This window comes from Coffea arabica, chromosome 10c (assembly GCF_036785885.1).
Source record: "Coffea arabica cultivar ET-39 chromosome 10c, Coffea Arabica ET-39 HiFi, whole genome shotgun sequence".
NCBI classification, from domain to species: domain Eukaryota; kingdom Viridiplantae; phylum Streptophyta; class Magnoliopsida; order Gentianales; family Rubiaceae; genus Coffea; species Coffea arabica.
This window is the reverse complement of record NC_092329.1, coordinates 30,551,770-30,578,198: the sequence shown is the minus strand read 5'-3', so window position 1 is coordinate 30,578,198 and position 26,429 is coordinate 30,551,770. Positions and strand designations below refer to the sequence as shown.

At 39.0% G+C, this 26,429-nt stretch overlaps 3 long non-coding RNA genes across 3 annotated transcripts; all 3 read left to right on the top strand.

The window, feature by feature from the left end:
• Nucleotides 1–3,295: 3,295 nt before the first annotated feature.
• LOC140015648 (uncharacterized) lies at nt 3,296–6,129 on the top strand. Its single transcript, XR_011822283.1, has 2 exons — nt 3,296–3,531; nt 5,964–6,129. It is a non-coding gene; the product is annotated as an uncharacterized lncRNA (long non-coding RNA).
• Nucleotides 6,130–9,601: 3,472 nt separating this feature from the next.
• Nucleotides 9,602–10,005, top strand: LOC140015683 (uncharacterized). The gene is made up of 2 exons (XR_011822313.1): nt 9,602–9,749; nt 9,856–10,005. It is a non-coding gene; the product is annotated as an uncharacterized lncRNA (long non-coding RNA).
• A 6,966-nt stretch (nt 10,006–16,971) lies between these two features.
• LOC140016073 (uncharacterized) lies at nt 16,972–17,884 on the top strand. Its single transcript, XR_011822416.1, has 2 exons — nt 16,972–17,030; nt 17,664–17,884. It is a non-coding gene; the product is annotated as an uncharacterized lncRNA (long non-coding RNA).
• The last annotated feature ends 8,545 nt before the right edge of the window (nt 17,885–26,429 follow it).

Sequence of the window (26,429 nt, the reverse complement as noted above, 5' to 3'; positions counted from 1 at the left end):
AGTTAAGTGACCACTAGTAGGAAAAAAAAAATCAGAGCCGCTTCGCGTGGTATTTGCGCGGGGTGAGATTGGGCCAAATGGTATTATGGTCCTTATCATATGAATGAGTAAAGGCTTAAGTACTCTTTTAGAGTGTAAGCTGTGAATCATGAATGTGATAGGTATAAATATTTTATCGTAATACTTGGGGAAAGACTAGATATGTATGTTGGGTAGGAATCTTAAATATGGTGATTTACTCTTGGGACTGGCCAGCTCGAGATGTGAATTGTCTTATTTCGAATTCTTGTACCCGAGTAATTAAGAGTTGAGGGCAATGCTAAAAACTTAAGATCTCCATTTGCGAAGAATAAGAACGGACTAATGTTTTGTGAGAACAAGTGCAGGAGGTCAACGGATGTCCAGTTCATATAGTAAGAGAAATGAGACATCTGGCGCAGAATATTTTAACTGAGTGTGGGACAATATTCACTAGAGAGAAGTAGAATGTAGTTGAGCCTAAGAGAGAGAGAGATAGAGAAAGATTGATGGATGGTCCTATTTAACTCAATAGGATCCAATTGTTTGATATGAGTTGGAAATGAACGAGAAAAAAAAATTTAGCCCCTTTTGACTGATGTAGTTAGATTTAGTTGGGGTGATGCTAGTGTTGAGGCCATTGCATTTTTTTTGTATGACTGTGTGGCCTACTTTTGAGGCACTTGGCTTTACTTTAGTCGTATGTGATTAAAAGTACTCTTGTAGCATCTGTGTGCTATATTTTTGTGACTACCCCATGACTTGCTAATTTTATGAACTTGATATGGTAATTAATGTAAATTATTGTTAATTCCAATGTTTTCTTGAGTGGTTCCTGCTTTTGTTATGCATCGCATAATTTATTATTTCATGCACTAGGCACGCCTAGGTCATGGAAGGACTAAGAGGTGGTCGAGGCCGTGGTCGAGGTCGTGGGCGAGGGACTAGACAGGCCCAACCTCAAAGGGGTGACCAGGGATCGGCAACTGCACCGATCCAAGGTCAGGAAAATATCGAGGGTAATCAAGTGGCTACTGCCATTAATAGGATGACTGATATCCTAGAGCGTTTGGCTGATAGACAGGATCCAGGACCGTTTAACCACCTGGGGGTCAGGAAAGAGGTGAGGATAGAGCGTTAGAGAGGTTCTTAAAATTTAACCCGCCTAAGTTTCTTGGCGAACCTGATCCTGAGGTAGCGGAGAATTGGTTAGAAAGGATGACCAACATATTCGCTGCTTTAGACTACACTGAAGATAGGCGAGTAAATTTCGCTGCTTTCCAATTTGAGGGAGTAGCCCGTGCTTGGTGGGATCTGATAAGAGGAAAATGGGAGAGAACTCAAACCCCTTGGACTTGGGAGAATTTCACAAGGGAATTTAATGAGAAATTTCTTCCGCCCTTAATCCAAGAGAAAAGGGAGGATGAATTCATCAAGTTGAAACAAGGAACCCTTAGTGTAGCGGAGTACGAGGGAAAGTTCACTAAACTTTCTAAGTACGCTCCTGAATTGGTGATTAATGAACGGAGGAGGATTAGACGGTTCGTGCAGGGACTTAATGTAGAAATCCAGGAGGGTTTGGCTGCAGCCCAAATCTCTACATTCATTGAAGTTTTAGAAAAAGCACAGAGAGTCGAGAGTGCAAGGCTGCAAGTTAGAGACTTTCATGCTAAGAAGAGGAGCACTTCTAGTAACCCTTCGGGACAGGCAAATAAGAGTGCCCCACCTTTTAAAAAGGGAAAAGGAACGGGTGGAGTGGAGATATCTAACATGCCAAAAGGGACTCAATCAAGAGGAGATCGCAATGGACGAGGTCAATCGAGAGGGACACCTCCAAGTGGTCAATCTGTGGCTCCCCAAGTCGTTTGTGGTTATTGTGGCAAGCTCAACCATACGGAGAATGATTGTTTTAGGAAACAGGGGAAGTGCTTGTATTGTGGTAGTACCGAGCACCAGATATCGAAATGCCCGACCGTACCAAAAGAAGGCGGTAGTACCCAAAGGCCTGAAAAGTCAGCCGCTAAGCAGCCTAGTGTTGGAGGAAGTCGATCTAATGCACCAGCTAGGGTTTATGCATTAGGCTATCAACATGTTTCCGATTCTACTAAAGTCATTGGAAGTATGATTCTTTCTTTTATTTGTCTATCTAAGGTTCTCAGTAACCTAGTACCGTACACACTTTTTGCAAAACCCTAGATTCATAAGATAGAATCAAAGTTTGACTACTAATTGGGTAAATAGAAATTGTGATATATGGATCGAAGGGTGTAAGTTAGTGATTAATTTGAAAGGCATGACTCTTAAGGGGTATGACTATTATCCAAAGTGTGAATTTCGAGGACGAAATTCTTTTAAGGAGGGGAGGATGTGAAGACCCGAAATTTTTTTTATTTTATTTGATCGAATATTAGTAGTTTGTTTAAATATTTATTTACTCATTTTTCTCCAAATTATTTATTTCGATCATTTAAAATCCATTTATATGGAACGACGCCTCTTTTATATTTTTAAAAGAGTTTTGTTGGAAAAATTCACTCTTCGAAAACTCGTTTAGTTCGGAACAACGAGTGCACGTTTTTCGAAACTATATTTGAATCGAGAGTGTATTAATATTGGAGAATTAAGAACGATCAATAATAGATTAACAAAGGATAATTGAGGAATTAATACTCAATTCACGTGAGGACTCGTAAAATTATTATTTTTAAACCCCTAATTTTGGCTCAATTAATTATCTATTTGGATTTTTGCCCGAATATTATTTTCTATCCTTATTAGACCTAAATATATGATTTTATAGCTCCGTTATATTTTTAAAGTGTCTCGTTTCAAAAAAATTATTTTCTTAGAACCTTGTTTAGTGAAAAAGTGAAAACGTGTCTGAAAACTTTAGCCAATTAGGAGTACAATAAGCTCAAAATTTGAGACCTATACAATGGTCCTAAAATAGATAATTTTAGGTTTAATCACACAAGTGATAGCCAGTGGTACAATCGTTATAAGAATTTTTCAAAGGTTTCAATTTTATTACGCCTAAATTAGAAATACGTGTTTGCACGTGCGCGCTTAATTGAGGGACTTTGGACCATTATTTTGGGACAATTAAGAATGAATAACATATATATGAATGTAAGTGCCCTAGAGGTTTAGTGCACTAGTGCAACAAACGTAAGAGAAATCGAACACAAAACGCGCGCGTAGGGCACTAGTTGTAATTGATTTGACGTATTTAATATATTAGACGTCAAGCGTCTTATGTACGCAAAGGAACCAGCAATCTCATTTCATTTCTGCAAAGCTTCATGGCCGGATAGTAGCAGCAAAAGGGACAACCGAAACCTTCAACATTTCTTCTTCCAAAACTCATGCAAATCACCACCAAATCTTCTAAAAATTTAGCACCACTTAGCCTAAGTCTTGGATAACATATTTAGCTGGAAAAGGGAGGAGCTTTCACGGTTCTTCAAGCTTCAAAGGGGCTGAAACTTCTGTCCTAACTAGCCATCAAAGTAGGTAGTAATCAATCACCTTAAACTTTAGTAGCTTGTATTGTTGGGAAAATTGTTAAACGTGGGCTCTATGAACTCCCACTTTGGGTTGATGACTGTGATGATGTTTGATGATGGTTTTGTTGCTGAATTAGAGCTTAAGGAAGTAGATTAAAGGTGCTTTGTTACCAGAAACGTTATTGAACTCTTGAAACAAAAAGTTCCCATTTTACCCCTGCTCTGTTCGGTCATTTTAATGCAGAAACTGAGGATTTAATGGCCTGATTATGTTTTTTACATGTTGTAGCAGTTGTGTACAAATTTTCGTTGAAAAATACTGAGTTTTGGTGGGTCAAACGAATTTATTTCCAAAGCTAGTAATCTGGGAAAAACGGTTGCCGTCATAACCAGACCAGTGTTCGTGTTTCGTCCATAACTCCGTACTCCGATGTCGAAATCAAGTGCCGTTAGTGGCATTTGAAACTAGATGTTCCCATGTTTCCAACGGTGTATAGTGCACATTCTGGTTTCATGTGTGTGAGCCACACCATTCATCTGAATTCGGCTGTCCTGTTTCTCCGTTCTGCCGAAATGATTTGATGATGCTGCAACTTTAGGCTTAATTTCGAACCAGTTGCATGCTGAAACTTGGAACGATTTCTTCTGTACAATTTTAGCCCTGTGAATGTATTTTCTAACACTATCAACTATTCCCAATTCTGAGTAAAATTGAGGGAGTTATGATCAAAATACGGCGACTGCCTCGTTTTTGAAACCTTAGATTTGGACAGATTGCCTTAAGGATTTTTCCAAACTTTGGTTGATTGGTTAACTACCTTTCCGAAGGTATTTTTCCACGAAATTTGATAGAGAGATACCCTTCATATAGGAGTATTATACTCCAAAATTTGGTATCAATCCAAGTCCGTTTCGACACTTAACTAAAGGTCCAAAGTCGGAACCAAATCTGGAAATTTGTTAACAGTCTTGAAATTTACCCAACTTTGAGCTACCATATCTTGGTGCTCGAAACTCCAATTCTCGATCAGCTTGTTCTGCCCTAAACCTTACTTGCACCTCTAATTGAGCTACAAATTTCAAGGGCTGGTTTGCAATGAGTGAATTCTGCTGAATTTTCAAAGTTAGCGAAAAACCAACCCCGGCTCAATCCTGGGTGATTTGGAATAGCAACTTTAAGCTCATTTTTGAACACCTTCCACTTAGATTCATGGAAAAGTGTCTTCTAAGAACTTTTAGTACTTTCGAAGAGGTTTCCAACGGTACCAAGTTTCCAATTTTCGACATGTGGAATCTGAGATACGATTTTTTCAAAATATCGTATCAAAACTAAAATTTTCTGAATTTCAAAGAAATGGAAATTTTCAAGTATTCCTTATTCCTTCGATAATACTTGAATGTTTATGCTTGATTTCCAAGATAACAAAACTCGATTGCTCTTGTACATTAAGAAACTCCACTTGAACCTCGATTTACTAGTAATTGAGGTTCATTTTCATGAAATTTCCCCAGATTGTACTAGTGCACAATCTTCCTTGATAATTGGGATGTGTGAATGATAATTCACTATTAAATGCTCAGGCGCTCAAGAGGACCTTCCAGAGGATCTCAGGGGAGACGCCTAAACCATCATTTGAACTCGCTACTTGAATCACTGTGAGTGTCAAGTGCATGAACTTGTTGTTAAGTGGTTATCTGTTTCTTATCCGTTATGAAAATTTGAAATTTTGAGACGAGAGTGTACTTTATCGCACTCGTTCTCTTTCAAATGAAATTATATTCGAATTTTGCTATGTGAATTCGTATCCAACTTGTACATGATAATGTGGATGTGATTTGTACATGTGATTCGTATATGTGATCCGTATTTGTGATTCCTATTTGGAATCGTCGATTTGAGCGTTGCTCATCGACTTATATTCGTATTCATATTCATATTCGGCGGACGCCCAAAACTCGTTGGCTAACTTTGCGAATCGAGCCAACATGGGCTTGGTCGATAAGCTTAGCAAACCATGAGATATTCGTAGAGCATGATCTATTGGAGAGATCTTGCTCGGCATTACTCGTGCAGTATTGCCATGATATACTCGAGTATTATCAAAACCTTTGATGAGCGGGCCCGGTAAGGGGGTGTAACGGTGACGGGATTCAAAGAAAAGTGGTGTATCTACGGATTTGATACTTATGTGGTTGACGGAGTGTCAACGTGAGATATGATCAAGACTTCGACTCGACTACGTGGAATTTAGCTCCTGAGAGCTACAGTATCCTTGAATTATTTCTGTTTATTTTTCCTATTCGAAATGTGAATTATTCGAATTTGATAGCCTTACCTACAATGTAATTGTTGTCGCTACTTGGATTATGTGTTTGCATGTGTGTTTTCTTGGCCTCACTGAGTATTGGCTCATCCTATTAGTTTGTTTTCCTTAACAGGTTGGATTGGAAGATTTTGGTAAAGCAGACTAGATTATACTTTTGATTGGAATCGGGGCTGTAAATGTGTAGTCGACTTTTAATGGTTGCATTTTGGAACTTGATGTATCTTTTGTGAACATGATGTAAGATTTAAATATTTAGTTAAGGAAGCGACTTTTCTCTATTTTGACTCGTAGTATTTGGTATGTATCGTTAAGTTCGATTTGATTTGTCTTGAGTCCTGGCGAGAGCTGGGCAGGCGTCCCGTGGATACCCTTGGGTTCGCCCTTGGGAGAAGTGGGGGGCGTCACACTTAGCACCTTTGCTTCTCAAACCACTTCACCACACACCTTAATCCTACCAAGAAAAAGGTTTTTATGGAGCAAATCCAAGTTTTAACGATTGGTTTGTGAGATTGAGCAAGAAATAGAAGGAAGAAATTTGAAGATTTTTCTCCTTTTCCTTTCCAAGAGGTGCGACCAAGAAGGAAGAAATAATAAGGGATTTTGGGTCAAATTTTGGTTATTAGTAAAGGTAATAAATAGTAGTCAAAGTCCAAGGTCCAATGACAAAGCGACAGCTAGCACATTTTAAAGTAAAACTTATCCTTTTGTCCCTCCATTATTAATACACTAAGCAACCTCTAATTATCTCTTAGCACCTTGTAAAATAATATCACTTAGTCACCAAATTTATCTCGCACTTACCGTACTAATGGGTCCCACGTCTATAACGCACTTCAAATTTAACGCGGACTAACTTGTACCAAGGAAATTATTTGAAAACTATATTTCCTTATAAAAATGTATAGGAAATTAATATATTGAAGGAAAATATAAAAACGGAAGCAAAGAAATAAAGCAATGCTAAGAAAATGTGAAAATTTTTGGGTTCTCACACTTTGCTTTCCACCTTGCTCGTTGGGCGAAATTATTCTTGGTTGTTCAGTTTGGGGTAAGTGTTGTGGGTTGTTTCCGCTTTGATGGTGTCATTTATCTTCTTAAATGGTAGTTTTTGTTATGAATTCAATGGAGGCATTGTTAAATTGGGTGTTATTTACATACAATTTTTTTTTTGGTGTGGTTGTAATGGTGTTGCTTTACTTTAACAGATTTGGAGCAATTGTGAGGAGAAGCTCTGCTGGGAATATTTGGAATATGGTACGCAATTGTTTAGTAGTAGTATGCAACGCTGGTCAATATTTTCATCTAAATGTGTTTAGGTGTGGAATTTATTTTGTTATTACTGTGTAGTTTGTGCTATTGATTCTTATTACAGTGTAATTTGTGCTGCTGATTTACTTTGCTTATAAAAGTCATTGGTTTATGTATGTGTTATATGTGAAATTGTTTCGCTTCTGGAAATACGTGATGCATTTGATTAGTAGCTTGTTATTTGTATCGATGATTTGCTTTAGCAATAAAATTGATCTATTCGTGCATTTATATGTATGGCTTGTTGGTTTACTTCTAGGCATACCTGACACTTGATGTTTTACTTATGGGCATTTGTTTGCTCTTTCGTTGGATATTTGTGCTAATTTTAATGTTTCTATATAAGTGACTAAATGTCTAAAATCTATCTATTCATCTTATTGTTAATACCACCACTTCAACAAAATTGTATTACTATTCATTTCACCGATTAGTAAAACAAATGACCTCATTTACAACAATATTTTTTTATTTGGATTTGGCTATAATCCAATGAGTTCTGACTACAATCAGCACCCTCAACTACAAATAAATTTTTAAATGTTCGTTAACTTATTTGATTCTATTGTAACTACATTCAAGAAAACTTGCAGTTAACTTATAATTTAGTCCTAGCAGATAATTTTATCTTCTTCAAATTCATTATAAAAATTCCTTGGATTTAAAAACTCAATACAAAAAAGTGAATTTTTTTAGCTTTTTTATTAAAAATATAAAAAAATGTATTTATTTCTCTGAAAATAATGAATAGATTTATTTCAATTTAGTTTTTCATTCTTATTTCAAAAAACTTTTAGTTGAATTGCATCATTTCAATTTCTGCAATGACAATTTTAATTCATTTCACCTATTAATAAATTTATGTTAATTCATTTTCTTATTTATGTTGTTATTACATAAAACACAAAGTACCAATTATCTTAAATTACATGTATCAAACTCCTACGCATTGCATACTAGTAATACTGAAAAAGAATAGTAACAAGTGCGATATTAATAAGAAAAAAAGTCATAAGTAGTAGTAATTACTTACAAATATTAATAGTAGTAATAGTGCAAAATAATAGCAATAAGTGTTTAATTAATATTAAATAGGAATCATTAAATTATTACATATTCATAGCATATGTGATGTTAATTTTATCTTAATGACAAATTCATTCTTGTTTAATTATTCTACGATTTAATACTACTGCATATTATTTCGTTCATGATTATTTTTTTATGGATCTGATAAATTTTAGTTTAGTTAATCTAAATTTATGTTGAGAATCACCTAAGTGCTTGAATCTAAAATAAATAATATTCATAAAATTAGGTACAAATATGTCCACGGATCTCGCATTGGTGATTCAGTTTTATTGGGGAGGAAAAATAGTAGAAATCGAAGGAACATTTTCATATGATCCTCTGAGATGCAAAAAAGCCATTTTAGTAAAAAATCGCATAGGTTATTTCGAGCTGGTTGATAAAGTGTACACTTACATGGGCCTAGATCGAACTGTGTTCAATTTAAATCTGTGGCAAAAACAAAATAGTATATTTTTAACTTAATTTTTGCTTAAAAGCATAATACATTTTAGGACCATTTTTTTTGTTTAGGATCATCAATTATGATTTAGGGTTTATAAATTAGGGTTCAAGCTTTTTGAATTAGGATTTCAGCTTTATAAATTAGTATTTAAGATTTATTAATTTGGATTTAGGGTTTATAAATTAGGGTTTTGACTTTATAAATTAGAGTTTAAGATTTATAAATTTGCATTTAGGCTTTATAAATTAGGGTTTAGGCTTTATAAATTAGCATTTTTTATTTATAAATTGGATTAAGGGTTTATAAATTACAATTTAGGGTTTATAAATTAAATTTCAAGTTTTATAAATTAGGATTTTAGCTTTATAAATTAGTATTTAAGATTTAGTAATTTGGATTTTGACCTTATAAATTAGGATTTTGACTTTATAAATTAGAGTTTAAGATTTATAAATTTGGATTTGGGATTTATAAATTAGGGTTTTCAATTTATAAATTTGGATTAAGGATATATGAATTATGATTTAGGGTTTATAAAGGGTTAATTCCACTTTGTCCCCTCAAACTTTGGGCGATTACCCACTTCAGTCCCTTAACTTCAAAATGGGACACTTAAATCCCTAAACTTATGAATTGCTCCCAGTTAAGGAAAATTGTTGACAGAATCCTGAATGCCGTTGGTGGTTGAAGAGCGTGGCAAACACTCTCCTTTGACTGAGGGCAACAATGAAAATTCACAAAAAATCACATATATAGATTAAAAAAAGATGGTGAAATATGGAGGGAAAGTTTCCCTCCATGCTACCCACTTCAGATGGATAATGTAGACCCGATCCAAATCATAAAAGGACACTTCAGGTCGGTATGCTGAGAGACCCAAGCTGTCATTCTGCTATCCACAAGGCAGGAAGAAGAAAAGGAGAACCCAACGCATGGTTCAACAAACAAAGAGAAATGGTGAGGCAATTTTGTGATTGTGGAAAGCAAACATTGATGATGACATCATGGACTGCCATGAACCCAGGAAGAAGGTTTTGTCGATGTGCCAAGTACAGAGTAAGGGAAATTAGGGTTTTGTGTTTATACTTGTTTTTTATTTTGGGTTTGTATGAATTGCAGCTACCTAATCTTGTCTGCAAACATAATGTTCTTGTCAAACTAGGAACAAGGAGGCTGCATATACTGGGATTGGGTTGATCCTGAGATGTGTCAAAGGTCAAAAGAAATAATACCTGGATTGCTAAGGTCGATGAACAAGATGGAAGCTGAGTTGGATAGGTTGAAAGAAAATTCAAGGTGCCAACAATCGAAAGTGAGAAAGCTAAGGATGTACTTGATTATCCACTGGGTTGCCATTGTCATGTGGTTGTTTTTGTTCAAATCTGGGGGAGAAGGTCCAAAATGAGTTGTAGAAGAAGCGACCGCTTATGCCGGACTGCCGGTTTTGTTTGCTCAAATATGGGACCACCTTTGTCTGTCATTGCTAAGTAGTGGACCTTTTGAGTGGTGCAAGAAGGAAATTCTTGCTTTTGCTGACTATGTAATTAGCAGCACTTTCTCTAAAAGTGCTGGTTTTAAATGTATTGTATCAAATTTAGGGATATAGTGGACCTGCTATGTCCCATAATTGTGAACGTTGGACCTGCTATGTAATCAGAATTTGTTGTTTAGGGATTTTAGTGTCCCAATTTGTAAAGTTTATTGCAAGTAATCTATGTCACATTAACAACAGCAATCAACCAGAACATAAAATTTTCAGCAAAAACCTTTGATCATTCAACAAATCATCCAATACATAATAGCAATACCAGGAATGACAAAAATTCCACATTAACAGCCTCTGAATTTCACCCATCTGGACTAGCAAGACAAAGGCTATATGAGTTCCACAACAGAGGCTACCAAAAACAGAGGCTAACAAAAATTCCATATTAACAAAAAAATTCTTAGTTCCAATGGACTATATGAGTTGAACAAAAGTTCGCCACATCTGGACTAGCAAAACAGAGGCTTTTACTGCCCAATTTGACTGTATCTGCAAAATAAAAAAGCCTATATGCCTGTACAATTCTTGAGTTGGTTTGTCCAGCATCAGTCAGTTCATGCTTGAAGGCTATTTGGCCTATTGCTGCAATTTTCCCAACTTAACAGATTGGTTTCCATCCCCATGGAGCTGCACATTTTCAATTCCAAGTGACTCCTTCGCATGTCCCGCAGCTGTCTGTAATGTAGACAGGTTAACACACAAATTGCCTTGCCATGTGAATTGTGCTGGCTTAAGTCCACTGCTGGAATGAGAGGCTGTCCCCAAGTCCACGTATGAGTGTGGTGCTCTCATCGTTACTCCGTGGCTGTGGGAATAAAGTTTGCGACCATCAGCTTTGGAGCTTAACTACAAACAAGCACATAACATGAATCAATAAGACATGACACCCATAAATAAAGACCTGATGTATGGAGACCACTTACATGAGTTGTTGTAGGACTCTTTTCCACATGCTCAGAACTATTTTGAGCATGATTATATGGGTTTTCCAGATCATCAGACCGTATTTTTACAGTTTTGAATCCCAAGTCTCCAGTCATGTCCAGTGAGCTTCTAAAGGTCCATTGCCTCAACTTACAATTATTCTTTGAGTGACCATGCTTACGACAAAATGAGCATTTTCTTCCTTTTTTGTCACTGGTTCTTGTGCCCCTTGTTTTGGCTGATTGGCATCCAAATTTTGAGATGGACCTGTGTGACTCTGTTGCGTACTTACTCCAAGTATGTCAACGGTCACATCACTTGGACAAGCCTCGTTAGTACTTGGCTGCATAGATGGACCTGTATCTCCCATATCACTGTTCTCCTTTGCTGAACTTGTAGTTGTCCCCTCAGTGGTTTGCTTATTTTTATCCGGACATCCTCTTTTGTTATGTCCGTATTTTTTGCAGCGGCTGCAGCTCATCATGGTTCCAACCTTGCTAACCTTGTGAGGTTTAGTTGGATTGACACAGCTGTCCCGTCTGTCTTCTTCTGAAGCCTTTTTTCTCATTTTCTTTGGCCTTCCAGCAAATCTTCTATAAGTCGGAGGCTTCATTGCTGGAAGGTCTATGTGCTCCCACAAATTAGGACCATTGATTGGATTAAGTACAGGTTCATAACTTTGTAGATATGTGATCTTCAAGTAGGTGTTGGAAACATGCTTCTCTGGTGCTTCATGTCTCCTGTTGATGGCAGCTACAGCATGGCCACATGGTATTCCCCTTAATTGCCACTTTCTACATGAACAGGTTTTGGCAGCCATGTCAACAATATACTGGTCCCCAAATGGACAGCTTATCTGATACTTCATTGTCCCAGCATATGACGCTATGCACATACACTGCTCTTGTTTAGCCTTTTCCAATATCTCAAATATTGCTGGACAAAGAAGACCTGAATACAAAATGAAAACAATAAATTGGTCATAAATTTCTCAAAGAAGTTATGAACTGACCTTAATACTAGTAAATAAATAAAATGTTTCTTAACCTTCGTGCTTGGACATTGCTTCCCTGTTCCTCTCCATCCTCTTCAGCAGGTACAAATAAATGGTCTGCAGCATGGATATGATTGGTAGTGACCTGGCCTTTAAAATTACTGCATTAAAGGACTCACACATATTATTCACCAAAATATCACAATCCAATCCACATCTAAAATGGGCTCTACACCAAGTTTTGGGATCTTTTTCATCAAGCCAAGAATGCGCAGCTGCAGATTCTTGCCCCAACTGTTCCATTTCGACTTTCCAGTGGGTAACATAAGAAGCTTTTGCGCATTTCCAAAGTCTTTCTTTTAAGGCCAGGCCTCTATGAATCTGTTTGAAATTGGTGTATAGATGTTGCACACAACACCTGTGCTCAGCTTGTGGCATTTTGTCTCTAACTGCCTGAACTAGTCCCTGTACACGTTTGAATACAACTTGGCTTAAATAAAAAGTTGTACCTGAGTTATTAAATAAAAAGTTGCTGTATAAATAAGTGCTAATACAATTTATCATACCTTTTGCTTGTCAGTCATGACACACCAATTACTGGAATCTGAAATTTCCAAATCTTGTACAAGCAATCCCAAAAACCAGCTCCAATTGTCATAATTTTCCACTCTAACAACTGACAAAGCTAGTGGAAACATTTTATTATCCCCATCCATACCCACGGCTGTAAGTAGTTGTCCACCATATGTATCCTTTAAGAAGCATCCATCCAACCCAATCCAATGCCTACAGCCCTTTAGAAATCCTCTCTTCAATGGCTCTAAGCACATGTAAAGCCTTTTGAATCTGACAATCCCATCCTCGTCCTCATCCGTCTCAACGAACACTGTCGATCCAGGATTTGCTCTCCTCAATTCACCACAGAAGTCCTCTAACAATGCATACTGTTTTTCATGATTGCCTTCAATTATGTCTCTTACTTTTTTCATTGTCCTATAGCCTTGTTTAAGACTGAAATCTACATTTAATTCTTCAGTCACCCTAGTCATGAGCTCCTGGACTGTCATGGATGGTGTTTTTCTCACCTCATCTACAAACAACCTGGTAGCTAGTTTTGATGTCATGTTTCTATTATGGAAGACACGTCCACAGGTGTGCTCCTTGCTAAGTGTCTTGATCTGGAAAGTGTTTTCACCTTGCATTTTTGAGCCAAAAATTTGCCATTCACAGCCTCTGCATTTCACCCGTACCCTATATGTGTCATTTTTTATGAATTGGACATCCCTTCCCTCCATAATAGCCTGGATTCTAACAGCCAACCTAAAAATAACAACTGATGAAAACCTCTGGCCTACCTTAAATCTTGGACTTCTCATTTCAGTTTTCTCATTAAAAACTGAAAATTTAGGCTTCTTATTTCTCTTACGACCATCTTCATCTTCGGATTCACTCTCACTCTTCAACTCTCTAGAACAATCTGTTTCATATTCTGACTGCATATCCTCCATATTAACCATGTCAGGCTCATCACAAACATTTACTTCGTCAACAGCTTCTCCTTCCCTACCTGCTCTCTTCTTTCTTCTGTCTTTGCTGGTAGAAGGTCCAACTTCAGGAGCTCCTTTATGCACACCAAATTGTTGTCCAATCTTCAAGGCTTCATCAAATAAAACATCATCCTCAACTTGCCCCGTATAATCTGGATCATCGAACTTGTCATCAGCCTACATATCATCATTAGCCTGCACATTATTATCAGCCTGCACATCAGTCTCATCAGCTTGGATATCATTATCAGTTGCCATTTGTGATTCTTCCCCTGCATTATCTCTCTTGTTGTCCTTTTCTTGTTGCAAATTAGGACTTTTGGAATCAAAATTCTCATGACTGTTACTTCATTACTGTTGTCATCAGCCACATTTTTCCTTCTGTTGTCCATATCATTGAAGTCAACTTCTTCCAGTATTGCTATGTCACTGTCCATTTCAGATGTTTCTTTATCTTTTGTATCCTGCTTAGCAGAAGTGTTGTGGCCTTCAGGCATGTCTACATACTCTGTTTTTTGAGTTTGAAACCTCACTGGATTATCATCAGTGCCAACTTGTAGATAAACCTCTGCCACTCTATTCAGTGGCAATGTGTTTACTAGAAGATCACAATCCCAATCACACATGCAAAAATATAGTCCAGTCTCAAGCGGCATACCAGGAATCCTACCATACCACCCAAAACGAGCATCTTTCGGGTATCCTAGTCTTACTGCACATTCATCAAGCACTTGTAGTGACCATTTTTCAGCATTACAGTTATCTATATAGTCTACCCTTCCTCCCACGTATTCTTTGCTGGGAGAGCTTCTGAACTCACCCTGATGGTGTATCGCCAAGGAAAATGAGTCGGGCAAAATATCATTTGGACCACACTCTGGTTAAATAAAAAAATAAATCTTTAATAATTAACCCATTAATTATTAACAACATTTTTAGCATTTGGGACCACAATGTCTTCAACAGAAGGAACATTAGGGTTCCCACAACACTCACTTTTCAGTAAAATATGCAGACCCACTAACAGTACCATCAAAAATATATAATGCCTTGGACATGCATTCCACAACCATCCAAAACCCTAACTTTTCAACAATCATTATGGCTTTAAAACGTTTTTCTACTGCTACCGTAAATTCTTACCCAAATTCCAATTATTAAATTCAATTAAAGTACACAAAAAGCTCTAAAATATTTTTCTCATACCAGTACTTGTCTTCTCTTTTGCTTTCCATTGTTTCGCTGCGGACGCGGACGCGGACGCGGACGCTTTTTCTCTCTGTGAGAACCCGTAAAACCCTAATTATTTTCCTAGGGTTTATTTCCCCTTAATTGCATGTTTTCTGCATTTTCTGGCGTAGAAATATTTTCTTAGTGAATTTTATGAGCAATTATAGTTTTAAGATGATTTTCCTAGCATTGGAGAAATTTTAGAAAATTAAGAGTAAATAGTGGACGTGGGACCCACTAGTGCGAAAAGTTCGGAAAAATTCGGCCAATAAGGTTAAGTTTTGGATACTGGAGTTAATTTATCGGGTGTTAAGAGATAAGTAGAGGATGTTATTTGGATTGGTATGAGGGGGAAACAAAGAGATAGAGATTCATTTATGAAGTGACAAGTGTCACCATTTGATTGGTTGGACACTATTCACTTTTTGACTTTTTTTACCAAGTGATTAAATATCTTAAAATTTCACAAAAATCACCATTTCTTCTCTCTCTCATGGCCGAACCTCTTGCAAGGAAAAGGAAGAAAACTTCTCCAAGTTTCAAGCTTCAAACTAGCTCAAATCTTCCAAGAAAATTACTTAAACTAGTTTCTACTCCATAAATTCCCTCTAGTTGGTGCTAGTAAGTGATTTGGTGAAATTTTTGGAGAAGCTAAGGTGTCCACAATCCCTCTCTCTCTTGATTTCTTGGTAAGTGTTGCTTGAACACCCTACTACCTCTAATAATGGTTATATGATGCTTAGAAGTGGCTTGAGTGTTTGAAAATGTGATTTATCTCTTGATTTGGCTTGTTTTGGTGAAGTTTTTATTTTATTGGGAATTTTTCTGGTTTAATATGATCTTGATGTTGGGGGCTTGTATGATGAATTGTAATGGTTGGAAATGACTCTAGTGAGTGTGAATTGTGGTTAAATGCAATCAATTTTGGATTTGGTGTGAAAAATGGAAAGTTAGGGTTCATAAAATCCCAATTCTGTCCGGTTTTAGATCACTAGGTTAGAGGCCGAATTAGACTTTGCTTAAAACATGAAAGTTGTAGGTATTGATGTGTTGGAGGTGCCTGTAAAATTTCAGGTCATTTGGATTAATGTAGAATGAGTTATGACGAAATTACTGTAGCTGTTCTGCTTTGGACAGAATGCGAAAACTGCGATAGTAATTGGCCATTTTGACTGGTTTTGATTTGGATTTTGAAGTTGGTGTCTTCTGATGAAATGTAGTTGGATGTCTTAGGTAACTTATGCCTTTGGAATTTCGGCATTTGGACTTGTATGGACTGAGATATACCGATTACAGTTTTCTGTGTTTTGCAAACCTGTTTTGGTGATTCTGGTTTAGTGTTTGGCATTTTTGACCTAGTTGGGCCAGGAACTGGATTGAGCGACCTTCTACATTGTTGTAGCTCTGTTTCATAGCTTCGAAACGGTGGGTCTTGCACCCCATTCGATAACCGTAGTGAAAGTGGTGTCATTACCGCATTATGAGGTCAAATACGTTTTTTTGTTAAGGCCTAAGTTAAAGCCATTTCTTAATTTCTGGTTACCTATGATGCTTATATATGCATATGAAACCTTATTGGGGTTGTGGTTGGCATTGGTTTATGACTCGTTATCGAGTCTCTTTTAGGGCTTGCTTTCATTTCGGTTGTTTCCTAGTTAATTTTTGTACTTGTACCACTTTGAGCCTAGTGAACGGCTTTTGGGAAATGAGATGAATTTTGTGTGAGATGTTGGGACTGATTTGAGGATAGAATGTAGCCTTAATGGCTGGAAAAGTAAGAGATTTAGGGGAAGTGCTGCCCGATTTTCTAGGCCGTTTGGTTCCTTTAAGTTAGGTTTGCCTTTTGGTAGAATGAAAGGCTTTTGGGTTGTTTGCGCCTAGGTCTTCATGCTACCTTTTCGTTTCCAAGAAAATCATGTTTTGCACCCTTGCATTAGTATTTATTTGGCAAGGCGTACGACGTGTAGTCGAGCCTCACATGTGCATTCTGTTTACTCGATTCTGGAAGTAAAACCTTCAATTGGTTTATTTTGATTATTTTAGGGTTTCTTGGCGATTAAGGCCAATCTGAAGTGAAACTTTTTGAAGTTGAATCGGTGAGTGTACCACTCCCCTTCATTGTTGTTTAACTTGATTTTGCTCTGCAATCTGTTTATTTGTTCGAGACGAGGGTGTACTTTATCACACTCGTTCTCTAGTCTGATCATATGCCAATTTACTATGCAAAATTTGAATCTGTTATCTATGTCTGCATCTGTTCGGATTTCTATGATCTATGAGCTCAATCCTGTGGCTAAGTTATTCGAGTCGGGCCGGCAAGGGCCTGGACGATTAGATAACGAACCACGGTAGTCTGTTCGGGGATTTTGGGTATTGAGACCCTTGATTCCGGGTATACTCGAGTATTACCATTTCTGTTCGGTTACGGTGAGCGGGCCCGGTAAAGGGGTGTTTGGTGGACGGAATTCGGTGTAAAGGGGGATCTACGGACGCGTTGGTTCTTTATACGTTGACGGAGAGTCAACCGGTTTAGATCAAGTACTGCGCTGGAAACTTGGCTCCTGAGAGCCACCCGTATCCTTCTGATTTGAATCATTGGTTCCTTTGCTTTATATCTGGCATGTGTACTTGATTTGCTAAACGTGAAATGCCATGATTTTAATGCTATCTGTTTGGTACCTCATTGAGCGCAAGCTCACCCCTTTCTGTTCCTTTTGTTTTCCTTACAGGAAAATAAACACTTTTGGTCTGGATTTGATAATCGGTTGCCGAACTGAGCTAGTTGGACATATCTTTTGTATAGCTCACTGTTTTAAAACCCTAAGTGTACTTTTGGGGGCGTTTTCTCTTTTGATTTGGCAAACCATGTGTATATATTAACTTTTGAAAACTTTTGTATGTCATTTTGATTTGTAAACGCTAAAGTTCAGATGTGAATGGTTGTTAGCTATTTCGGTTGGGTTCTGACGGGTCGGTTACTATTCATGGCCGACTCCGGATTTCATTTTTTTTATTTTGGGTTATTTTACCATTTTGACCTGTTTACGCTCGTTTGTAAGTTCCGGATCGCTATAGATAGTTCTAGTCTGTATCGTTAGTCCTGGCGAGAGCTGGGCAGGCAGTCCGCTAACCCCTTTGGTTCGCCCTAGGGGAAAGTGGGGCTGTCACACTCTCACATTGACTCGCTTTCTTCCCATTCTTGCAATCTTCAGTGTTTTTCAGCAACAATCATTCGGATTTTTACACACTTTGGCTTTACCCCTCCTCTCTATTTTTTCATCCAAGACAGAGGAAAGAAACGACCACTATCTGACTGTTTCGTACTTTCCCTTCTCTGCAATTTGTCTTTGTTTGTCCTTAATTTACGACCCAAATTTACGTTTATGTCCTTGTCATTTTCAGTAACAATATTCCCCCATCTTCATTAACGGAGAGTGTTTGCCACGCTCTTCGACCACCAACGGCTTTCAGGATTCTGTCAATAATTTTCCTTAACTGGGAGCAATTCATAAGTTTAGGGATTTAAGTGTCCCATTTTGAAGTTAAGGGACTGAAGTGGGTAATAGCCCAAAGTTTGAGGGGACAAAGTGGAATTAACCCGTTTATAAATTAGGGTTCAAGTTTTATGCATTAGGATTTCAGCTTTATAAATTAGTATTTAAGATTTATTAATTTGGGTTTGGGGTTTATATATTAGGATTTTAACTTTATAAATTAGAGTTTAAGATTTCTAAGTTTGGATTTAAGATTTATAAATTAGGGTTTAGGCTTTATAAATTGGGGTTTTTTATTTATAAATTTGGATTAAGGGTTTATTGTGACAGCCCCACCTTCCCCTAAGGCGAACCAAAGGGGTTAGCGGACTGCCTGCCCAGCTCTCGCCAGAACTAACGGTGCAGTTTAAAGCGATCTATTGCGTAAACAAGGCAAAAGGGCAAAATAACCCAAAATAAAAAAAAAAAGAAATCCGGAGTCGGCCATGAATAGTAACCGGCACGTCAGAACCCAGCCAAACATTAAAACACATATACGCTTGACATTTTGCAATTACAAGCCACAATGGCATACAAAAGTAATCCAAAAGTTACTACATGTTTGGTTTGCCAAATTAAAGTGAAAACGGCCCTAAAGATACATTTAGGGTCCCACTTCATATACAATACAAAAGAAATATTCATCTAGTTCATTCAGCAACCAACTAGCAAGAATCATTCCAAAAGTAGTCATATGCCTGTAAGGAAAACATAAGGAACGGTGTGAGTTAATTGCCTAGTGAGATACTATCACTTACGCAACCAATTGCATATAAGCATCAAACTTTCATTCAATATAGTAAAATAAGCAAAGGCACACGTCAAATATGGTGATAAAAGGATACAGATGGCTCTCAAGAGCCCTTTTCCTCGTTTGCATTTCTTGATCGGACGTCATTGACTCTCCGTCAATGTTCAACAATAACCAACCGTAGACTCCACTTTACTTCCATTCCTTCCACCTAACATTCCCCAACCGGGCCCGAAATCCAAACACTTGCATTGTGGTATTACTCGAGTAAACCGGAATCGAGAATCTCTCATACTACAAGATTCCATATAACATTGCCCCAAGGCACATTAATTGGCACGACCAAGCCCTCGCCGGCTCGATTCAATCAATTACCAATGGGGTTGAGCTCATTGATAACATTTGTAGTCGTTGGAGACTCGTCCAAACGACACCAAGTCATGCATTTCATTTCATATAACATCTCATATAACATTCCAATAACTTTCCAATAACATGCGAAACAATAAGTGAGAGTGATAAAGTACACTCTCACGTCAATCAATTAACATTCAACATCTCAAGTTCAAATATCAAAGCCATATAATAGCACACAAGTGAGTAGTACACTCACCAAGCTCGCAAATGTGGTTTCATGCACTTCCGTCAAAAGAACGTTGTGCACCACGGTCACGTCCTAAAACATGCAAACAAATACAATGAGACTCGATAACGAGTCATAAACCAAGGCCACACATGACCTCAATAGGGTTCCATAAGCATATACAAACATTAAAGGAAACCAGAAATTTTGGAAATGTAACTAGCTTTGGCCCTGAAAAAACAGTTTTTGTCCTCGTTTTGCGGTAATGGCACCAATTTCACTACGATTATCAGATGAGGGTGCAAGACCCACCATTTCGAATCTAAAAGAAAGGGCTACAACATCACAGAAGGTCACTCAACCCAGTTTTGAGTGCAAACAGGTCAAAAATGCAAGATACTACATCAAAAACGTAAAACAGATTCACCAAAATGCATTCTAGTGGAAACATCATAACGCAGGCTCTACAAGTCCAAATCCAGAAATTCCAATACCAGCTGAAAGCTAAGAAACAGGGCTAAATTTCATCAGAAGGCCTCAACAACCAATTCGGATGCAATTCCAGCCAAAACAACCAATTACAGGCGCAATCCTTACATTCGGGTAAAACCAGAACAGCAATAGTAATTTTGACTTTTCTCATTTTACACTGCTCCGATTGACCTGAAATTTTGTAGACACCTCTAAATTGTCATTCCCTACAACTTTCATGTTTTAAGCTAAGGCCAATTCGGCCTCTAAATAGGACCTAAAATTTCGGACAGAATGCTCCCTCAAGAACCCTAGTTTTCTGAAATTTCTTCCAAACCAGAAATTGGTTGCAATTAATCACTTTTCCCACCTCCTTAAGTCATTATAGACCATTTCCAATCATCATAGATAGCCACACAATCATGCTTATATTAAAACAGAAAAATCCCCAAAAATAATAAAACTTCATCATTTCAACCACAAATCAAGAATTAATCCATAAATTTGCATCTTATACTACCACTAAGCATGATTTAAGCATCAATTAAAGGAGGAGGGTGGTTCTTCACAACTTACCTTAAGAACACGAGAGAGAGCTATTGACCACCTTAACTTTCCAAACAACTCCACAAATCCACTCACTAACTCTATTTGAAGAGGTTTTATGGAGTAATTTCAAGGTTGGATGGTTAGTTTTGATGATTTGGAACAAGATTGAAGTGTTTTCTTCCTTGTGCTTGGAGTAAGGGAGAGAGGAAAGAGAGCAAGAGAGGGCCGGCCACTTCTTGAGGATTTTTGAAGATTTTTGGGTCATTTTTGGTTATTTAAGTCAATGGTAAGAAAGTCTTAAGGTAAGCCCAATCCAATGGTGACACTTGTCACCTCATTTAATGACTTGCCTAACTTTTTTGTTTCTCATACACCTATCCACTTGGTACCTCTAAAAATCTCACAACATCCGGTAAATTAATTCCAGTATCCAAAACTTAACCTAATTGGCCGAATTTTTCCGAACTTTTCGCCCTAGTGGGTCCCACATCCAGTATACACTCTTAATTTCTCAAAACCTATTCGATACTAGAAAAATCATCTAAAAATTATATCTGCTCCTTAAAATTATCTAGAATTTTTCCTAAGCACGAAAATGCAGAAAACAAGCCATGAAAATAATAAAACCTAGAAAATGCAAAAATACGGGTTCTCACACTCTCTCCCCCTTAAAAGAATTTCGCCCTCGAAATTTCTTACCTTAATTCACGAAAAGGTTAGGGTACTTCGTTCGCATCTCCTCTTCCACTTCCCAGGTAGCTTCCTCTACCCCATGGTTTCTCCACAGTATCTTCACCAATGGAATCTGCTTGTTTCTTAGCTCTTTGACTTTTCGGTCAAGCACTTGGACAGGTTTTTCTTCGTAAGCAAGCGATTCGTCCACGTCGATCTCCTCTGGTTGTAAGATGTGGGAGGGGTCAGGATAGTACTTCTTGAGCATCGAGACGTGGAAAACGTCATGAATTCTCGAGAGACTTGACGGCAGCTCTAGTCTATATGTTACCGCGCCTATCCTCTGCAGGATCTTGTAAGGTCCGACGAATCTCGGTTGCAATTTTTTTCCTCTACCTGCCGTGACACTCCGTAATGGTGTAACCTTGAGGAAAACACAGTCTCCAACTTCAAACTCCAAGTCTTTTCTTCGGTTGTCTGCGTAGCTCTTTTGTCGGCTTTGAGCAGTTTGGAGTCGTTGCCGTATCAACTTGACCTTTTCTCGAGCCTCTTCCATCCATGGAATAGTGGTTGGATCCAATGCCTTCCTCTCGCCAACTTCATCCCAGTAGATCGGCGACCGGCATTTTCGTCCATATAATGCTTCATATGGAGCCATTTGAATCGATGAATGGTAGCTGTTGTTGTACGCAAACTCTACCAAGGTCATGTGTTGACCCCAGTTGCCTCCAAAATCCAGAATGCAAGTTCGTAGCATGTCCTCGAGAGTTTGAATGGTTCGTTCTGATTGTCCATCCGTCTGAGGGTGATAAGTCGTGCTTAAGTTGAGTTTCGTCCCTAGAGTCTCCTAAAACTTTAGCCAAAACCGAGATACGAAACGTGGATCTCGATCAGAGACGATGCTCACAGGAACACCGTGCAGCTTTACAATCTCGTCCATGTATAGTTGGGTCAACTTGTCCATGGAATACTTCATGTTCACCAGCAAGAAATGGGCTGATTTGGTTAATCGATCGACGACCACCCAAACGGCATCGTGTCCCCGCTGCGTTCGCGGCAAACCTGAAACGAAGTCCATGGTGATGTTTTCCCACTTCCATTCAGGTATCTCAAGGGGTTGTAACACGCCCGATGGTTTTTTATGCTCTGCTTTCACTTGTTGGCAAACGAGACATTTTTGCACGTACAGAGCAATTTCCTTCTTCATATTGTCCCACCAATAATTTCCTTTCAGGTCTTGATACATCTTACTACTACCCGGATGGATTGTATACTTGGATCGATGGGCTTCCTCTAGAATCTCCGTTTTCAACGATTCATCTTTCGGCACCACTATTCGGTTTCGGTATTTTAAAATACCCTCAGGACCAAAATTGAAATCAGTGGTTTCCCCTTTTTCCACTTTCTCTCCTCACTTCCGTACCATCTGATCCTCCTTTTGAGCTTCTTTAATTCTCTCCAAAAGAGTGGAAGTCACTTTAATATTGGCAAAAATCACCTTATGGCTCCCAGGGCACGATTTCCATTCACACACGGAGTCTAACAATTCCCACTCTTTGATCATTAGACTCGCGACCTGAGCTTTGCGACTTAGGGCATTGGCCACCACGTTTGCTTTTTCCGGATGGTAGTTGATGGTACAGTCGTAATCCTCTAGAAATTCCATCCACCGTCGCTGCCTCATGTTTAATTCCTTCTGTGAGAAAAAATACCTCAGGCTTTTATGATCGGAGTAAATTTCGAAAGTTACTCCATATAAGTAGTACCTCCACTTCTTCAGAGCAAAAACAACTGCAGTTAGCTCTAGATCGTGGGTCGGGTAACTTTACTCGTGGGGTTTTAAATTCCTCGAGGCAAAAGAGATCACATTTCGGTTTTGCATTAATACACAACCCAGGCCTTCTCGGGATGCATCAGTGTACATAGCATATCCGTCCACCCCGTTTGGTAAGACTAGAATTGGAGCCATGGTTAATCTTTTCTTTAATTCCTGAAAACTTGTCTCACTTCGGGCGTTCCATAAGAACCGACCATGTTTTTTCGTCAAATCGGTTAAAGGACCGGCTAGTTTGGAGAAGTCCTTGATAAAACGTCGGTAATATCCAGCCAGTCTTAGAAAGCTGCGGACCTCTGTGGGAGTTTCTGGCCTCTTCCAATTAGTCACAGCCTCTACTTTCGCCGGGTCGACTGAAATACCCTCTTGAGAAATTACGTGCCCCAGAAAAGCAATTTTCTCCAGCCAAAATTCGCATTTGCTGAACTTGGCATACAGTTGATGGTCTCTCAGGGTTTGCAAGACAATCTTCAAGTGTTGCTCATGCTTTTCACGGGTCTTGGAATAGACCAGGATGTCATCGATGAAGACTACTACAAATCGATCCAGATAGGGCTTAAAAATCCTATGCATTAGGTTCATGAAGGCGGCAGGAGCATTGGTTAGTCCAAAGGGCATCACTGCGAACTCGTAATGCCCATATCTCGAGTTGAAGGCGGTCTTCAGAATATCCTCCTTCCTGATTAATAACTGGTAGTACCCTTGGCGGAGGTCCAGTTTCGAGAAAACCACCGCTCCTTGCAACTGATCAAATAACTCATCGATATGGGGCAGTGGATACTTATTTTTAATTGTAATATTATTCAGGCCCCGATAATCAATACATATCCTCAAACCACCATTTTTTTTCTTCACAAACAGTACAGGAGCTCCCTAAGGAGACCCACTCTCTTGAATGAATCCTCGCTCCAGAAGGTCCTGTAATTGCAACTTTAGCTGCTTGAGCTCTGCAGGAGCCATTCGGTATGGTGTTTTTGAGATGGGTGAGGCTCCCGGTAGCAGGTCTATTTTGAATTCAATTTCTCTTTCCGGAGGTAAGGCTACTAATTCATCAGGAAACACATCCGGAAATTCCTTCACTACGCCCACATCCTCCACTTTCAACTTATCCGTGGGGGTGTTAATCAAAAAGGCCAAAAATCCTTGCGCCCCTCTACTTAGAAATTTCCTAGCTCGAATGCCCGAAATTAAAGTAGATGAGGCTAGCCTACCCCTTATATCCAACCTTAAGGTCGCCTCACTAGGAATGTGAAATTCAACCACTTTTGTTTTACAGTCCAGTTGGGCATTATACTTGGCTAATCAGTCCATACCCAGTATCACATCATACCCCTTAATAACCAAGCTTATCAAGTCTCCTAACAATCTTTTCTCTCCTACCCACACTTCACAATCCCTATAAACCATACTAGTAACCAAGCGTTGATTCCCCGTAGGTGTACTAACTTCTAGGTCGTATGGTAAACTAGCAGATTTTATATCGATGCCACACATGAAATCAGGGTTAACAAAGGAATGGGTGGCACCAGGATCAATTAAAACTTTGGCAAAACGGTGGAAAATAGGGATCGTACCTTTTATGACCTCTGAGGAATCTGGGACCTGTCGAGGTTCTAAGGAATAGACTCGAGCTGGCACCTTAGGTTTCGCCTCATTCCTCTTATTCGGTCCCGTGTTGGTCTTTGACGTGGTTTGAGTTCCCCTTCCTTCTTGCGTTATGAGTGGGCAGGTAGCAAGCTGGTGGTCTGCGCTTCCGCAACGCAGGCATTTGCCTCCCTTCTTCCAGCAATTGTCTTCAGAGTGATTCAGCTTTCCGCAGTACCCACAAGGTCCACGAGACGCCGAACCTGAGCCCCTCTGGAAGTTTCCACCTTGGCCTCTCCCGGCTGGGCCGCCCCTAGACTGAGCCCCTCTGCCGGAACCTGACTGTCGCCCACCTCCAGCTCCGCGTCCAAACTTGGAGGGAGTACCTTTGTCCCCTTGTCCAGAACTGCTTCCAGGAAAGCCCCGCTTCTTCGCCTGGAAGTTCCGGACTTGCAATCGAGCACTCTCTACCCTTTGGGCCTTTTCTACGACCTCGCTAAAAGCATTGATTTGAGCCACTGCGAGGTCCTTTTGAATTTCGACGTTCAAGCCCTGAATGAAACGCCTGATTCGCCGTTGCTCTGTCATGATCAGCTCAGGCGCAAATTTGGACAAACGGGTAAACTGGCTCTCGTATTCCGCCAACGATTGAGTTCCTTGGCGGAGTCGGATGAACTCGTCTTCCTTCCTTTCCTGAACTAGAGGAGGGAAGAATTTCGCGTTAAATTCTCGGATGAAATTCACCCAAGTCCTGGGCGTTTGTTCCCGTTCCCATTTTTGTCGTATGACATTCCACCAGGAACGGGCCGCCCCTTCGAACTGGAAAACTGCAAAAGTCACCTGCCGTTCATCGGTGTAGTGCAAAGCCGCAAAAATATCAACCATTTTCTCGAGCCATCGCTCGGCAACATCCGGATTGAATTTGGGAGGAGCAAACTTTTGAAAATGTTCGAGTGCTCTGTCTTCGCTCTCGATGTGGTTACTAGGGTTTTTAGGGTTTCCAGGATTAGGGTTTGTATTCTGGCCTTGTTGCTGCACCACTTGTGCTAGCAAGTTAGTCATTTGCTGCATAGCGGTAGCGATTTGCACATTGGGGTCAGGGTTAGGTCCCGTAGAAGTTTCCCCAATACCCCTATCTGGTGTGGGTTGTCTATTTCCGCGCCCACGTCCACGTCCACTACGTGTTCCTTCCATACTTTATATGATCTAGGCAATGGTACTAAACCAATATAAAACAATGCATGTAAGTAAAACCCAAACACTTTTAAAAACATACATATACATTCCAAACAAGGCAACAACACACATATAAACAACTAGTCAAGTCAAGTACAGTCAAGTCAAGTACAAACATGGACAATCCACGAGGGAAAAGCCCCATCAAAAGAAATGTACACATAGCTAATCCAACGTTCAAAACGATTAGTTAAGGCTCTTTCCCTATCCCTATATACAGAACAAAACTATCCCAAAAGAAAACCTAGGAGTCGTAACCTAGTCCGACGACGAGCTAGTAGA